Raw genomic sequence first — 18,736 nt, 5'->3', positions numbered from 1 at the left:
TCTATAAATTAAAATAGTTTTTAGGAATAATGTAAACAGTAATGCTAAAATGCTCTGCTTCCTCTTGGGAAGACGACATTGGTGACCGTGATGGGGTGACCGTGATCGGGTAATCTTTTTGTACCATAGATGAACTGCTACTTACATCATGCAATGATGACCCGAAATGCTGCTGAGAGTGCTGCGAATCGAGAGTGTTAATTTCCGTGTCATAAGTTGTGAAGGGTGAAGAGATTGCCGACTGTGGTTGCGAAGCCACACAACTGGCTCTACTAAGGTTTGATACACTTGATGATGAAGTTTTCGATTGCAAAATGCTAATTTCGGTTTCATAAATTATTTTATTGATGTTAAACTCCACATGTGCTCTGGTTAATAGATCAAAGCCTCTAAGCTTCATAGCATTATGATTTGCAAATAAGGAGCAAGCATCAGATGGCACATTCTTCTTTTCATATATAGTTTTGAGCATACCGAGAGCTTCTGCAGCTTGGTTATTATTTTCTGTTATTTTTGTGAGTTTTGACACGTGTTTGTTATTTGTAAATACACTTTTTCTTTTTTTCCCTATTTCCTTCGAATTTTCTGTTGCATTTCGTGGTGAGCCATTTACATGTAATTCTTTGTCACATGAACTATTCCCTTCATCAACATCGACGTCATTAGTTTCCGCATTTTTTTCAACATTTTCGACATTGGCAGATGCATCCTGATGAGCCTCCTAAAACAAAATTTATTCTAGAATTTTTTATATGATTTTAATTTTAACAATGGTTTAAGCAAATGAAATTTATTTGTGTTTTATTTTTAGATTCCGGATTCGTCTGAAGAATGGCTCGCGGTTGCCGAAGAATATAATAATAGGTAAAACTTTCCACACTATTTAGGTGCTATCGACGGTAAACATATCACACTCCAAGCGCCATTTAATAGCGGAAGCGAATATTTTAATTATAAGGGGTATTTCAGCATTGTTCTTATGGCAGCAGTTAAGGCAGATTACTCATTTTTATTTACCAATGTATGATGTCAGGGAAGAATTTCTGATGGAGGGGTTTTTAAAAACACTGATCTGGCTACAAAGCTACAAAATAGAACCTTATCTCTCCCAGCAGCAACAGCATTGTTAGGACAGAAACAACATACACCTTTCGTTTTTGTTGCTGACGATGCATTTCCTCTCCAGGAAAACATAATGAAGCCGTACCCAGGAATGCATTTGAAAGGAAGCCCTCAACGAGCATTTAATTATAGATTATGTAGAGCTCGACGAATAGTTGAAAATTCATTTGGGATAGTATCATCCGTGTTTCGCGTCTTACGTAAGCCACTTTTATTCGAACCGAAAAGGGATAGCACTGTAGTACTTGCATGCCTCTATCTACACAATTTTTTAATTCAAAGCAAACAATCTACAAAGGTGTATGCTTACGTGATGATTACTTGTGGTGAAGATTACGAAACGATGGAAACAATTCCTGGCTCGTGGAGAAGAGATCAAGCAGAAATGAACTCCTTTCAGAGCTTTAGAAATATTCCAAGAAAATCTACTGTAAAGTCACGTCAAATTCGAGATAACTTCGCAGAATATTTTTCTACAGTTGGAAGAGTTCCATGGCAAAGTGATATTGAATGAAAAAAGCTGTATACAGTGTGGATCAGCCAAATGGAATAAATTCGATAACAAATGAATGGGGACGTATTCGAAAGAACGATCGATTTGTATTTTTAATTGCTCATTTTTTGTTGAACGTTTTTTATTATCGAACTTATTTTAGTTGGCTGATTCACACTGTATAAAAATCTACCCATTCTACATAAAATAAAAAATACTCACCGTTTCGCGTGTTTCATTTAGCATATATCTGTCACTCAAAAAAACCACATGTTTGTATCCAAACCACACTTCTTTATTAATCTCTTCTGTGCCCATTCCTGATTTTTTTCATTTTTTCGACCTTCTGACGAGCTCTTCGGTATTGTGCTAAAATAACACTAATTTTCCTTTCTACTTCGTCTTTTGATTTTGACAAAATTACGCCTACGTCTTCGTATGCGTCTTTTTTTAAATTTCTTTTTTTATAGTCTTTGTGCCTGGGATTTCACAAATTCTCATGCCGGCGATATTCTTCTATCAACCACACAATTTCATCCTCTGACCAGTCCATTTTTATTTAAAAAACTACTATAATATTATGATATGAAACTGATGTATAAAAACGGAGCGTACTTCTTTAAAACTAAATAATATACTTAAATGACGAACAGTAAACGTCCATACACATACTGAGCTCGCCACCTGTTCGCAAACATACCATTTGAAGTACCGACTCGACTCGGAAATCTGAACGAACTGCCGAGCTGCTCTAGAGCTGTTCGCGGACACGCGTATACACCAAGCTCGGAAAATGTTCGCGAGCTATTCGAGAACAGCCCGCGAGCTTGGTCTGTACCCTACTTTACAGCTGATCAAAAGGTTTATCGATTTTTCTTGGTAATAGTTGAGATACCCATAATTGTATGTTTACAATGTTAAGTAAAGAAAATAGGGTCTCTGAAAGAATGTTCCTTTATAGAGCTTAAAAAACTCCAACAACTCAAAATTTAAATAAAAAAACTTATGTGTTTATGAAGTAGAATAAATGTATGCTAAAGTTATAAATTGTAAATTAATCTTATATGGTTATGTGGTATATTAGGACCTAATACGACGTTATAGCTTTAACTTTATTGAATGATATACGCAGTAAAGTATTTTTTTTTCATTCTTCATTCTTAATAATACAATCAATGTTATCAATATTAAGTCACTAATAAATTGGAGAATGTGATATAGAACAAATGCTTTGTTTATATTTATATCCTGATGGCCTCATTATTTTTAGTATTATGTATTGGAGTTGTTTTTATTTGATTTGATCAAATAATGATTCTTACATTTAAATGGAATTAATAGAGTATTTTAAAAAGAGTGCTTGCTTTTAATTAACCTTTTCACATTATTATGACATAACAGATCGAAAGTTAATAGATGGAGTTAGTAAACATAGAGCATTGTGGAACAACTTTTCGATCGTGGAAGAACGCATCCTGATCATTAAAAATATTTATCAAAAAGGTGAAAATTTTTTGCTACCATTCGTGAAGTGCATCCAATGTTGAAATAAATAATATTTCTAATTCATTTACTGTGAAAAGAATAATTAAAAAAATCGATTACCGGTCCTATTAGTAATATAAAATACAATACATTAGCTCATTGAAGTTACACATCGTGGAGGTTCACGATAGTTCGCGAGAATGTCATAGAAAGTGCAAGAATTGTGCAAGCTTATGATTTGACAAAGTCATTTTCAGTAACGAGACTAATTTTCACCCCGATATATTCGCTAATAGGCAACAAATTGCTCTGTTTAGGGCTAAAAATCGATAAATGATGTGTAAGTAAGGAATTGAGGAAGTAGATTGAGCGTCGAATAAGTAAGAATGTAATTTGTTCTAGAGATGCCAATGGAAATTATTTATGTTTATAAGTGTTTTTAAAGGGTTTCTGAGTCACATTTTTTTTGTTGGAAAGCAAATTAAAACGTCACAGTAATTGTTAGCATCCTTTAAACAAAAAATATTAAATCGGTACCATCCCCATTTAAATTATGCATAAATATTTTAGTTCTTGGTTATTATATAACTTATTAATTTCTTTCTAGATTTTATAATCAACTATAAAATAGTAGTCTACATATAAGTTTCAGACTTGACGTTTATCGAAATATTTTTAAATTGCAGGTGCATTAGGAATATTAGTAAAAGTTTGTTTTTTAAAAATTTTATTAAGATCCCAGCATTTTCAACAATTTTGGTTGTTAATATAAGTAATAAATTCACAATGTGTCACTGTAAAACATACATTTAAATATTTTTCTCTTTTCCTCTTCTTAAAAATACACAGCTATCATAATTATACAGTATGTATAATATAATATGTGCTCAGGCTAGAGCACCGCGCTTTTCAGCGCTGAAAGTATAAGTAGTAAGGTAGCAAAATTTGAACTTAAGATAGGTGTTAATATTTCCGCAGCTAGCCAAATCCCATAAATTTATTCTTCTTCAATAGTGATGGTTAGTTGGCGGAATTTCGGAATCTCCAAGACAGATTTGCAGAAGTGACTTAGGGTAAGTATTTAGCAATTTTAATATAGTCATGTAATGTTCCGTTGTTTGTCTGCGTCCAATAAAGGAATATAATAATAGTCAAAGAATAATCAGCTTAGCATCGCAGTCTATTATCTCTGGAATAAAATTATCAATACTCCAGGTAATGATAATTTAATTCCTAATAATAAATCATTATAATTTGAAGGAAAAATTGAAGCAATTTCTCTGAAAACAGGCACTACAGTAACGGTGAATGATGAACTATGGTAGTACTAGGATAGCACAGCTTATTCTGCCTGAATTAAAAGATATAGATTTTAAGGATCTGTGGTTTCAGCATGTTAAAGAGATTATTGACGCTCTTACGTGAGTTTGGTCCTGATCCTATTATGTCTCGATTTGGAGAGTGGAACAAGTTTTACAGTTTAACAGATTAGATTTGGGTTATGGGGTTTTTGAGATTAGGACCAGCTTAGCCCAATAAGTCTATGAACATCGAAGAAGTGAATTCCACAATTAGAGGTTGTGTCAATGAAATATTCACTGATCACAATTATTTGCAACTTTTCTTGCTGAAAAACATTATTAACTTTAAGTACTGTCAAATTTATGCCTAAATAGGGATTGATTCTTATAGAACATAAGAATATTAGTGCAAAAACTTTTTTAAATTAGGCTAATGCGCCAGAAATAACAGAAAGCAAATGATTATATTAGTTAATCTAAATTCACAAAACATTGTCAAATTCTCTTATATATTATCTTATATATCTCTTTTTTTCTTAAATCTTTATACTAAAAAAAGTATAGGGTCGAATCACCTGCTTTCGACACCCTGTTTACACAAGAATAAATAAACACAATGCGTCGAATATTTTTTGGTGAATTACTCGTGCCCTTAAGTGTAGCAATCTCGGTTCATTTTATCGAAGTGTTAAATAAAAGGGATGAATTTGGTTTGTTCTGCTATAAGCTGAGACATTTAATTAAGAAGTTTGTTTGGCAACCTAATGGCCTCAATGTTGTTCCTTTACTGTTTTTGATGATTAGGCGCTTCGTCCAGATTTAAGGGAGATTAGGCACAATAGGAAAATAGCTTTTAATGTTCCAAGCATCACATTAAGGATGTCTCTTAGCTATATCTCAGAAAATAATAGTTGTATGGCCTGCAAGAACATATTTTTGTCATAAAACATAACGTGACAAGTTGCTGAAAACTATATTTAAATTCATGAAACGGAGCACCACTAGAGCGATTCTATGGCATTATTTATAATAACTTGCTTAGATAAAAGGCATTAAGAATTATGACAGCAAAACCATAAAAAAATTTTTCATAAATTTAAACCATTTTGTTCTATCTAATAAAATAAAGTGATAATAAAAAGTTAGGTCTAAGGTTAAAATGAGCAAGGACGCGCTTAAATAAGCGTTTCTTACTAATATACTCTTTTTTTTCGATTTTTAGTAAGACTTCCGTATTATTTTTCACTTACTTAATAGGTAGTTGTTCTTTGTCTTTCAGTTTCCTCCCAGACTCTTCAGCTAGCCCTAGGCATTGGTTAGCTGAACTTATTTACGATCTTAATTGATGAAATTTGTGCTCTTTGTCTGACACCTGGCGTTTCCACCATTTTATTAGAGCTTAGTATCTATAAAATATGAGGCCCCAGTACTGCTATTCATATTTAATCGTATAAAAATACAATGTCTTACTAGAGGTACCAAATAACAGACATGATCTTTGGGCTGACCACAAACCGGAACGAATAGGGGCGATATAAGTTGTTTGTAAATAGAGTTAGATAAACTGACTAAGATATACTTTTATAGAATTAAAAGGAATAATCCAGACTGTTAATAATCAGGCAGGTAAGTTTTTTAAGCGCTTTAGTTACTTTCCATAAATTCTATTACACTCAAGCTGCCTATATTTCTTTGGTCAATTGAATTACCCAGATATTTGAAAATTAAAATAGCTATAGTATATTGCAGTTTTGTTAAACAGAACTTCTCTTCAATGATTGTTATTCTAGAATTGGAATATTATATTATTTATTGAGGTAACTTTAAGTCAATACGCGCGTGTCTAATTACTTCATCAGTCAAGCGAGCGTAAGGCTGGTCTGTTGATCGGCTTTAATTAGGTACGTGATTCGGCGATGAAAAACAACTTATTATAAATATATCGAAAATAAGATTGCTTCGTCATACCAGCTTCATTATGACCCAATTAACTTGATATTTTGTTCCCTATAAGAACAAAGTACGTAACTAAGTATAGTTTTAATTAAGTTATTTTAGGTCTGCTTAAATATAAATGTAAATAAATTACATATTTCTTTGTAATAATGATAATATTATCATTAATAATATTTAACATTTTTTGAATTTGTTAAGTTGTTTATACAGTCTTGAACTTTACTAGAATAAGTAGGATAAAAAAAGATTAATTTAATTTAACGGAGAATATCTGCACCCGATTAGTCTGAGCAAAAATTTCTGAACACGAGTTGATACGAACACAGATTATTTAAAATACTTTTTGAGTCTTGTGTACTCTGGCCCAAAAATTAAACTCCTTTTTTTTATTAACATGTATACAACTCACATTTATGCGTAAAACACTTTACCGTCTTAAGTTATTTTACCTATTAATTTATAATGGTTAATTAGGTAATGTAAGAAATGTTCACCTAGGATGCCAATATTGCCACATTTTTTTGAAATTTAATTCCCCTAATAGAATTTTCAATACTCTTGTTATGTTGTTACGAAAAATATGGTACATAGGTCATTTACATCATATAATTAAATCTATCTAAGTTTTTATTATTTAGAAAGGGCAAAAATTGGTTCCCTAATCCCCCGCTATAAGTAATCGGATATTCTTAACATAAAACTCGTTTAAAACAGTGTAAAATAATACCTCTTATTCATAGAGCACGAAAAACTCGGTCCGATCGTTTTATATGCGCCATTTTGATGATAGTCGGTATTTCGAGCTGCCTTCATTATGGCTGAAAAATTGCATGTGTGAGGGCAAAATTATTCATATGCAGCTTGTAATTTGAATACGCTTAAGTCGAGACTTTATTCCCAAATGGAATGCATTGAGTGGATTTTATTTCCCTAAACACAGGCATATTGTGTATATTTTCGAGTTATGTATTGGATTTTTTCCGCACGCCATACTGTGCCTTATTCGATTGGTTTGGTGGTTCGTCGATTATGTACTGAACCCATGCAGAGAGGAATTAAGAAAATATTTTATTAAATTTGTTATATATTTATTATTTTAAAGGATGCCAAGAAAAAATCGGTATTTAGGGCGGGAATAATTAGAAAATAGATAATCAAAAATTGGTTTCACTAGTTTACATAAGATAATAAGTTATTGTACAGCGTATATACTAGATCATTGATTGAAGTTTTATCAATATTTTATGGTAGTGCTACTAAAACCCATTTAAATATGATCGACTACAATAAAAGGCATTACGTGTACGTAGCATTACGGTTCAGGCTCTTTTCGCAGAAACGGGATTACATTTAAGAAGAATATATTTAGCTCAAAAATGTCTAAGTTGAAATATGTATATATCACAGTGTCTTTTATAAGCAAGTTTACGATCGAAAACCTGACTGAATCATTTAGAATTTACAACAATTCACCTGCATCAGCTGAGGCGTTTACTGAAGTAATTATAAGTGTATCGTAACACAGCGATACAATTTCATATAATAAATTAGATAAAAATAATTTACTTTTTTAGTAGTTTTTGGAGATAATCACAAAAATATTTTGTGGATTACCATTGTGATATACGCACGATATTGTAAATATCCGCAATAAAAAATATATAAATAATGATATAATTGCCGATATTACGTCAATTTTACATTATAGTATATCTATATATGCAGATGAATCTAAGACACCAAAAGGTATGGGATGTGCTTAAATTATTCCCTTTAAAAATATAACAAAGACTTTTGATAAACTTAATTAAAATGCTAGTATATTTCCCGCTGAAATGTATGATATATGATATAGAAACACCAATAGGTACATAATTTTATCAGACTCTATATCATCCCTTAGGGCAATAAGTAATTGTGAAAAGATATATAAAAATCCGTTGAGTTTTTGAGTTTTGTCATATATTAACCATTCTTCAAGGCAATAACAATGAAATTAGTCAAATATACCAAGTATACCTAATATATCTACCGCAATGTACAAGTAGATAGAACTGCTAAAATGGTAGTTAGTTGTGATAACATTTGGAATCATATTAAGAGAAACATGTTTAATCTTTGAAACATTCTTACCGTAAGTATTTAAATTTTAATAAGTATAATAGTACTTTTCCTAAACTTAATTTCAAACCGTTTATCCATTTTCAAGGACATAACAGAACTTTTGATATAACCCTTTTTCACATAATAACTGATCATGGTAATCTTAAGTACCTGCCCAAAAAAGTGGGTAATTTTTAGATTTTATGAATTTCTTGCAGTTAATTGTAGTAGCTGTGTGCGTTACGTGCAAAGCAAAATATATGTGAGCACAGAAGTTTTAACAAAGCGTCATACATTTTTATACTCCTTTTTTACTAAGTACATACAATGGTAACAAAATCTTTACAGCTAAGTAGGCACATGGGCACACTGTAATACATATAAATTAGTTTCTATAATTTTATTTATTCCTTGAATATAAATTTCTGAAAAAACTTTCAACAATTTTTTCTTCGTTTTACTTTTTGGTAATCAAAGAGTAAAAGAAGAAAAGTTATAGGACAAGATTCTTTAATAATTATTATACAAGGTGTTCATTTGAACACTTCCCACCACGGATTTATTGAAAACATTGGTATATTTGTATACCAATCTTACCTACATGGAATTTAATTACTGTGTTTGCAGAAATTAAACCAATATCATTACCATTATAATTATAACACGACATTTTTTCTCCAGCAATGGCATCAAAAGCATCTTGGACAGGTGAATCGAGGCACAAGCGATAACACAAGGATTTTTATCGATGTACAGGAAAATAATGTTAAGAGTTTTTAGTTTATTTAAATAGAAATATAAAATTTTCTTTTTTCTTTAAATAAATGTTTTTGGTGTTTGAATAAATGATTATAGGATTTTACGTGGTAAAACTTTAATCTTATATAATATGCCTATATAGGGCTAAAAGTTTTGACATGTAAAATGCTACGAGCTGCAAAAAAAAAATTGCCTATAATCACTTAATATTGATCCAAAGAACTTAATATAAGTGTATATAGGGGAGACCGGGAACAATTGAAACAATTTCCAAATATTTATTTTCTTCTCTTAGAGAAAATCATATTTACAGCTAAAAAATTTTTTACAAGGACATTTATTAATTCCTTGTATATTTTAAATCAGGTTATTTTACTTATTATATAATGCCTGTAAGATATTAAATGAAACATATAGCCTTGTATATTGTTTCAATTGTACCAGAGACGGGGACAGTTTAAACACATACCAGGAACAGTTGAAACACCATTAAGAATAAACAAAATATTTATTTTAATACTGAAATAACATTTAATTTAGAAATACGAAGAAAAAAAACATTGATACATATAATTTATACACTTAAATAAAACCAAATTTTTTATTCAAAAGTTTTAAACAACATAATAATTATCCTAATGCTGAAATAAAGATAAATTAGCAAAGTAGAATATTTATTTTGACATGCAGTTATGACAGATATACAAATCTTCTTCACGAGTGCATTCTACATGTGACCATTGGTGGCAATCAATGCATTGCACCCAGTTTTCCCTTGAACGGCTATTTCTATACGATTCCAAACATACTAGACAAACACAGTCTTCATTGTGACTGCTGCTATCGTCCTGAGCATTCTGTTGACAAGTTTTTTTGGACACTGGTGTTTTTGATGTATTTTTTGGATCACCAACTTTTTTTTTCACTTTCTTCTTTTTTTTTTTGCTTTATATTCTTCTTGAATAGCATCTTTTTCTGGTGTGTCCGTATAAATGGTAGATTTTCTACTTTTGTGTTTCCCTGTAGTTTTCCGAGGAAGAGCTTTTGGTAATGGCCTTATTAGCTCAGATGAAAACACATCCAAAGAGAGGTTAGAGGCTGACTGGACACTTGTAGATGCAACTGGAGGTAGGGTGCTTGGTGGCTCTAACGAAACAGTTCCACTCGTTGACGCTCTTGGAGAGTTAGAATTTACTAATTTTGGAAAAGAATCAGTGCTGCTTAAATCTTTATTCTCTCTTGAACCTACTGCCTGGACTTCTTGGGGGATATTTAACTGCAAATTTTCGGGAGCAGGTCTGTCAGTTACATATGATGGAGCAAAATCTAAAGCCGTAAAAATATCTCGATTAAACGGCCATATACCAGTGCAGTGGAATCCAGCAACAATATTAGATTGTGCTAAAACCGTAGAGACTCTGTTTTACGATGCTGGGATGTCATAAATTGTCATCGTTTTTCTTGGGTTGTTTCTCATCCAAGAATCGCAAGTTGAATTTACAGCTTTTTTAAATGGACCATAAATCGATCGATCCAAAGGTTGTAGTTTATGTGGACAGTGTGGGAGAAATGAGAGGAAAACAATGCCGTTTTCTATGCAAAAGTCCAAGCATGGTATACTTATATGAGATTGATGGTTATCTATTAAAAGCAAAACTTTGTTTTCAATTGAACTGTTGGTATGTTTTTGAAAGTGTCTCAAGTATAGCAAGAATTCATCTTCTTGCATCCATCCACTAGCATTTCCTGCTCCAATGCACCCAGGTGGATCGTCACGAACGAAATGATCCTGATATGTTAATCTTGGAAAGATAAAGATTGGTGGGATGCTATTTCCAATTGCATTTACCGCTATTGCCACTGTAACCAAAGTGCCACATTCTCCTGATGTAAGTGCCCCTACCTGTTTGCGTCCCTTTTCTGCTACGATTTTAGCAGATTTTTGAACCATCGTAACACCGGTTTCGTCTATATTATAAATGTCCTTCGCTTGGAATTTATATTTGTCTATTACTGTGTCAAGAAAAGTTGTACATTTGTTGGGTTAAAACTGGTCGCTCTTGAAAAGCTTGTAGCCTGGGGACAACGGATTGATAGTTCAGGATTACGTTTCATAAACCCGGAAAACCAATCTTCTCCTGCCAATGAGTCTTTAGTCCATGTATTCGGCATATTCAATGAATATTTTACGGTTATTTGGTAGGCCAGTTTACGTATTTCTTTTGGCGATGGACCGTAAAATATTTAAGATGCCTTTATTATGTATTTAACAATGGATTTTTCCTGCTCAACGTTAAATACTCGTCGTACGCACCTATATCCCATTGTTATAGTTTCAGTGGACCCTTGTTCAATAGTTTCTTTCTTTTTCTTAATAAATCTACCTAATGTTACATGATTCAGTTCAAACAAATTTGCCGCAGACCTTACGGATGCTCCATTTTCAATAACCTCGCTATACGCATTTTCGTAAACCAAGTTGGATTTGGTACCTCTATTTGTTTTCCTGACCCTTTCACGTGGTATTTTATAACAAACTAATAGCCCTCAGAGAGTTTGTTACAATCAGTTAATCAGTTTACGCGAAAATAATACCAAAAGCCTTCTATAAATTATGTTTTAAGCGTCCCCGTAAAATTATTTGTCGCCTTCAGGTTTTTTTTGGCAAAATATTATTTTTCTTTAAACTCTTTAATTAAAACTAACAAGTTTAGGCTGCTAAACCTAAGCAAAAACATAAAAAAATTGATTAAAAACAAAAAAGTGGTGTACTTACACCTAAATTTCTTGTTTCCACACTTTTTAGATGAAACGTAAAAATTACTTTGTTGACATAAAATAAGATAGCTGAGCGCAAACACACCCACTTTGCTCAACTGCTAGTTTCACACTGTCGAGCAGAAATGTAGAATTAGTCAAACATTGTGAAGCTGCGTACACGAGTTTTTACCTTCGCGTCTAAAAAAAATGGCAACTGTTTCAACCGTCCCCTGTTTCATTTATAAAATTTAAGCTAAAAGATACTTAATTTCAAGTCAAGTTAGTCCAATATAAGTTAAAAATTACGCAGTAATTTAGTAAAAATAATAACTCAAAGCTGAGTAAGATCGCTTGTTAATAAGTAAATATTACTGAATATTTTACACAAAGCTTACTGCAACAAATAAAAAATAGTGATAAGCACTCATTAATCTTATTTATTTTAACTTTAACCTAGATGCTCATTTTAAGATACATCTTTTTGTTTCTACAATTGGTGTGGACAGAAATTGAGACATTAATGAGTGAAATCTGAGTGAAATTTCGCTCATTTTTTTTACTGTGAAAAGACTTTGCCTTAGTCAGGAGCAGATGATGCGGGAAAGGTTTCTGGCATCTGATGATCAATTGATGAGAAGGGTTGCTAAAGAAGACAGTGGCTATACACCACCCATATTTGGTAAGTCTAACTGCAAACTAGAAATACCAGTGAAACAAGAAAATAATAAAAGGTGAAGATAAGAGGGTCTGCATAGAAGATATCCGACACTTTTGTATATTGAAGGAATAGATGCAGAGACAATAAAGCATGTTATGAGTGGATGTCTAGTACTATCGAAAAACAAATACGTCCTAGCCGAACCTCTCAAATAACTAGAGGATCGGTTAATATTCCGGCAAAAATGTTTGGCATTTACGCCGAAAAGTGCACTGAACTCCATAATAGTGATAATAATCAGAGAGTATTGTATCTCTGTAAAACATATGCATAAGAAATTTATCAATTTGTAACCAAAAATAACGTGCTGCTCAATATGACAAAGTTCTGATACTACACCGTGTTTTATATCTTATGTCGCTTGTGATAAATTTTTTAGGTTTAGAAATAATATCTTGAATATGTTTGTACGCAATCATATATTTGAAGGCAAATTATTTACCTCCTTTCAAAATAGTTCAAAAATTTTAGACGCAACATAATCCCATAAATGAGTTTAAAAGTTCGTGGAATACATTTCGCTATTCGAAACAATTTAAATTGAACGCATTCATACATTAATTTTCCCTCGATCTAACAGGCGTTTAATTCCGAGTGGCATGATTCGCTCTTTCGTCTTCTGTAGTGTGTCTTTTCTGACGCGGCAAATGGTCTTCTTTGTGTGGGGCCCTATTCATCAGAATCACAAACGATTCCTTTTCAGGTACTTTTTTAATTCATTTTTAATTTCACATCAATACCTTGCATTGTACCTTTGCCGGCTACTGGAATTGAATTCTTTGTTGGGGACTCCTAATTTTTAAAAGTTAATTGACTCGCTCGGTCGTAGAATGAGTTTCGGGTTTTCATTTTTTGATTACCGTGCCGCACTAATGAAGGTCTAAGACTAATTTTTACAATGCAACTGTTTCAAATCAATAATGTTTCTTTTGCAGAAAATAAGTGAATGAAAAGAGTCTGATATTTAGGGTTTATTCAAAAAAAAAAATGAAAAATAATTAATATGGGGCATTATATTACTTTTTCATTTGTTGTCTTTTTGAGATTCTCTTCTTTATTTAATTTTTTTTCTGTACTTATTTAACAAAACTGATTTCTTACACATAATTTATATGTTATTGTCGCGCAATGGTTGCCAAACCATATTACGACTCAGAGCTAAATGTTTGAGTTTGTCTCTGAAGCGTTATATTGTTTGGCAATACGCAGCCGGGTCAAGCTTTTTAGTAAGTTGATCATTATGAGATAGGTGTCGAGAGCCTTGGAAAGGTGCATAAAAATACACAGAGATAATTGTTTTTTATTTAAGCTTTGATAGTCAACAATCACATTCAGTTGAAACCATATTGCATAACAGAAAATGTCCTTTTCTCAAAAATATACGATGCGTCACTTACAATTTTTTTTCTAAAATGCGTAGATATACTCAAAATTAAGATATAGGTTTATATTTACGAATTTCTGTTTTTGATCCATTTTTAAATAACAGTCTAATTTTACCTAACTTGAGACACTTTGAGAAAACGCCTATTCTAAAATAGGTCATCTGGTCACCTACTACACAAAGCAATTTTGAATTAAGAAAACCAAAAAACAATTATAGCAGGGTTAAAAATAATCTTTGTTTATTTTTTTTATATATATCCTTAATTAATATTTTAGAAATAAACGTTATGCCCTTTTGGCTTGCAAAAATTGTCAATCAAAAGGTCAACCGGAGCTTTAATCATCACATTTTCAATTATTAAAAATATAAAATTTAAAAATTTGTTTTTCATTAATGTTACTAGGTATTCTGTTCTCAAATTAAGAAAATTCAAAAATTTTCGTGGCCTGCGGAGATATTGGGAAAAAACGAAAATTTGCCAAAAACGATTTTATTTTTTTCTGATCTTATTTTAAAAGATATAAAAAAAACTAACAACACTTTTTCATTTGCAATTTTTAAGAGCTAAGTGATGGCGTTCTTAGATTTTATATCTGACGTTTCGTTTTTGAGAAACCATTATCATGCGATTTTTCTATTTTTTTAATAATATTTTTAAGTAGGCTTTGCAAACAAATAATCCTTTGACATTTTGACGTAAATACCTCTTACCCTATCACATATGGCCTAATTTTATGTTTGTGGTCGAATAAAATAATAATTGTTGAGTTGATTTAGAGTTATTAAGTTGTTTTTAGAGGTTTTGTTGTTGGTAAAGTTTTTATTGTTGAGTATTTTTTTGTTGTGTTAATATCGTTGAATATGCCGGGTGGCCATTATAGTAATAAAGAAAAGTTTAACATGCTGACCTGCTACATTTATGTCAATGGTCAAACATTGGCTTCCCTAGTTATTTTAGAGATTCCTTTTTTTACGTTACGTTTTACGTAGCATAATGTTTTTACGTAGTACCTAATAAATAAAATAATATACAAATTAATAAACGAAGACACATATAAGAGAAAAAATTAATATTCTATCATCAAACTTTTTTTTTTAATTGTTGGATGTCACAGATAGTCCGATATTAGTTTAAATAATATTTTTATTACAAAAAATTGGTTATTGTTTTACGAACATTATTAATTATTGTTGTTATTATCACTTTTATTATTATTTGCAGAGTACAGTATATCTTGTATACCTACACCTTTTACTAAAATATAATTCAAGATTATATTGAAGTTAATTAACATAATAAACGTCAAACAATACTTATAAGTAAAATCAGAATAAATTGATATATTAATAATAATTGTGAAAATTATTATAGTAATTACTGTTATATATGTACCATATATCCAATTATGTTTCTATTATTTTTAATATTAAATAACTTAAAAAATAATATAAAAAAACACATACCATAAAATAAATTTAAAGCAAATAAAGGTTCTTTAGCTTCCTTAATAATAAAAACTTCTGTAATTCACATTCAACACAAATGCATTATGATAATTTGGTTATTATTTACGTGCATATAAAAAAGTTTTTAAAATTATATAATCTGCATTCATATTTTTATGTTATTTCTATTTTTTATTCCTATTACATTTTAAATTATTTTCTACTTTTATTTTAAGTAGAATTAGATTAAGAATAAAAATCTGAAATAATGACATTGACTTTTAGTTCTATAAAATAACTAGATTTTTTTAATATTCTTAGCTTATAATTTTAGTTTTAATAATCTCGATTTATAGCTTATTTTATTTTGTGTTAGCTATTATTTAATATGCTGCAGATTAACTAGGTAGCCTATATACCACCACTGCTTCAAGTTAAAAAAACCATGATTTTTTTTTCATAACACAGGACAGGATTCTCGGTCATCTTTATTTATTTTACCCTTCGAAATTGGCTACATTTATTAAATGTAAAGACTTAATATTTATGCTGAAGTAACTTTAATGTATACTCTTGACTTTTCGCACTGTAATATTATGTACTAAAACAATTCAAGGTAATTGCTTTTGGATGACCTTAGAATATAAATTAATATTGATTTCTATAGGGATGAGGGTTGACATAATTATAAGTAATTTTTTAAAATATATATTTATAGTCATATGTACCTTCACTTGTGTTAGGAAACATAACTAGACAGTCAAGGGTAGGTTTTTGTGGTTTACACTTACTCTCAGAAAGAATTGCATCAGGTCGATTTTTACAATAATTCGCAGAGTATTTCGGCTCTTTTTAAAGATAAGCTTTTCAGAATAAATTCGTTTTACCTCTAAGATATCATGTAAAAAATTTCGTTTAGATTTTTTTTTAGGAAAATATCATAGCACGCGTTGAGTTCTTCAATATAACTTAAAAGATTTCAAATAAATATTATCGTAAAGTAGTTTAGTCTAGAATTGAAAAATATCAAACCCTACTAAAAGGTATCGCGTTTTTTTACTCTAAGCAAAATGTGCGCCCTAGCTGCATAGTCTCCCTTAAAAAATAAAAAAGGATGGCTCAGCAAACAACCAATATATCGACCTGTATTTATCTTAAGTGGAACCGTATATGGTGTTTTTATTTAAAATAATTGCTTAATATCTGTATGTTATTTTTAAAACGTCCTTAGTAACCCTAACTGAACTATCTACTTGAATACTGCTAAACTCAACAATAACGGTTTATGTTTAGAATTTGTGTATGTGTCCAAGTCTGATGATGGCAAGAACACTTGCCGAAATGCATAACTCTTGAAATTAGAGGATTAGCGTTTTATTTTTAGAGAAAAGACTTCCCCTACTAACTTTTTAATTTTATATTGACTCCAATTCAGAATGAACTTCTTCCTTAATATTTTTTTTATTTATATATAGGGCAAATTTAGAAGGTTAAAGCTAATATTGTACAATATCTAGACCATTGATTACATATTTTTTTTGTTTGATTTTAAGAGTAGAAAATATTACGTCCATAATGGTAATATACGGTAAGTTAAAGTATATACTTTAAAAAAGCTTTAGACCCATACTGTATTCCTTATCCCATCCCTTCCAAAATCTAAAAGTAGGTCAGGTAGAATTGTGTCAAATGCCTTTGTCAAATCGAAAAATATATGAATTTCTGATTCTTATCAATTAATTAATTTGCAGTTATGTTTTTTTATTAAATATTATTTGTTGCTTTACGTTTTTTATAAATCTCTATCCAGGCTATATCTGATTAACTAAAAAAAATTGCTGAAAATGTCTATATTAAAAAAGCGAAAAATAAGTAATACACCCACAGCCCTCAGATCTTTATCACTTTAAATGGCAACCCCCTGCTTAAAAGTCTTACCTGAAAGCTCTTGAATATATTTTTCAATGGTACCCCACAAAGCTTACTTTCCTCTAAAAGTTTTTCTGTTTATTAACTAAAAAATTATTAAATTATAATTACACAATATTTTAAGTTAAATTTTATAACCCCAATTTTACAAGGAAAATAATGAAAAAATAAAGAAAATAGCGATATTATGATAATTTTTTATTACATTAAATATTATTATCAAAAACTTAACCTTACATCAGTTATTATGAAAATTATAAAAAAATAATTAAACAGAATTTAATATATCTATATCTAAAAATATAACATTTAGATATTACCTTGAAGAATATAAATTAAGACTAAACGCCCAATCTTCTACAGTGCTTAAATTAGCCAACAATTAAATAAAACTGAAGGACCGACTAAGCTATACTGATCGAAAATAGGTAAGTTTTGATCCAAGAAGTTGAACTATAATTGTGAATATTAAAAAGAGCGGTTCAATAATTTTGCTTAGGTTCCAAATATTTTAATAATTCCAAAATTTCACCCAATGAAGATTTATTTGTAAATATTATTTTAAATAAATTACCACTGCCTTAGCTTATGAAGGTAGCTTCATCAATCAACATAACATATGAATGAGGAATTTGAAATTCTTATTACTTAGGCATAGTCTACTAAAATCTTTTTTAAAGGGAGCCTTGATATAAGACTACAAGATAAGGTTGCAGCCTTAAATCCACAAACTTAAGAACACTGAATTGATACTCATACCTAAGGGAAAAGGCATTTTTGAAATATAGAATCAAAAAAGAAAATAAAAAAATTCGAATCTTGTTAAGTATTTACCTAAATTGATACATATTCTGTAAAAGGTATTTGTGTTAATCTACTCAGCTTTAAAATAATAAAATCAAATTACTTTTGGCGGAACTTATATATTCGTTAATTTCAATTTTTTAAGTAAAATTTAAAGAAACCTACTGATATGGCGCTTTTTAGTACTTTTCTTAGATTTTTTGTGAAGATCTTAGATGTAATTTTTTAACCATTACGCCCCTTGTCCTACTTAGGAATACAATTCTAATATTTTATGACCACTTAAATTTCCAAAAAAAATTTTAACATTGCCAGCCTTAGAAAAACACCTTTAATTTTTAGAGGAAAATAGTATCTAATGTACATTTAAATTAATCATCAAATCGCATAGACCTACTGCATGGGCCAGAGAACTTTATTTGTAATTCTTTAAATATTATATATTTTTATCTAAATTAATATTATTATCTTCA

At 30.4% G+C, this 18,736-nt stretch overlaps 1 protein-coding gene across 3 annotated transcripts in view; it reads right to left on the bottom strand.

Annotated features, from left to right (window-relative positions):
- The window catches only part of LOC126744587 (dachshund homolog 2), an 842,630-nt gene that overhangs the window by 40,723 nt on the left and 783,171 nt on the right, over positions 1–18,736 (bottom strand). The window lies entirely within an intron of this gene.

The sequence above is a fragment of the Anthonomus grandis genome, chromosome 14, assembly GCF_022605725.1.
Source record: "Anthonomus grandis grandis chromosome 14, icAntGran1.3, whole genome shotgun sequence".
In the NCBI taxonomy this organism is placed as follows: Eukaryota; Metazoa; Arthropoda; class Insecta; order Coleoptera; family Curculionidae; genus Anthonomus; species Anthonomus grandis.
This window is presented reverse-complemented; position numbering and strand designations above follow the sequence as displayed.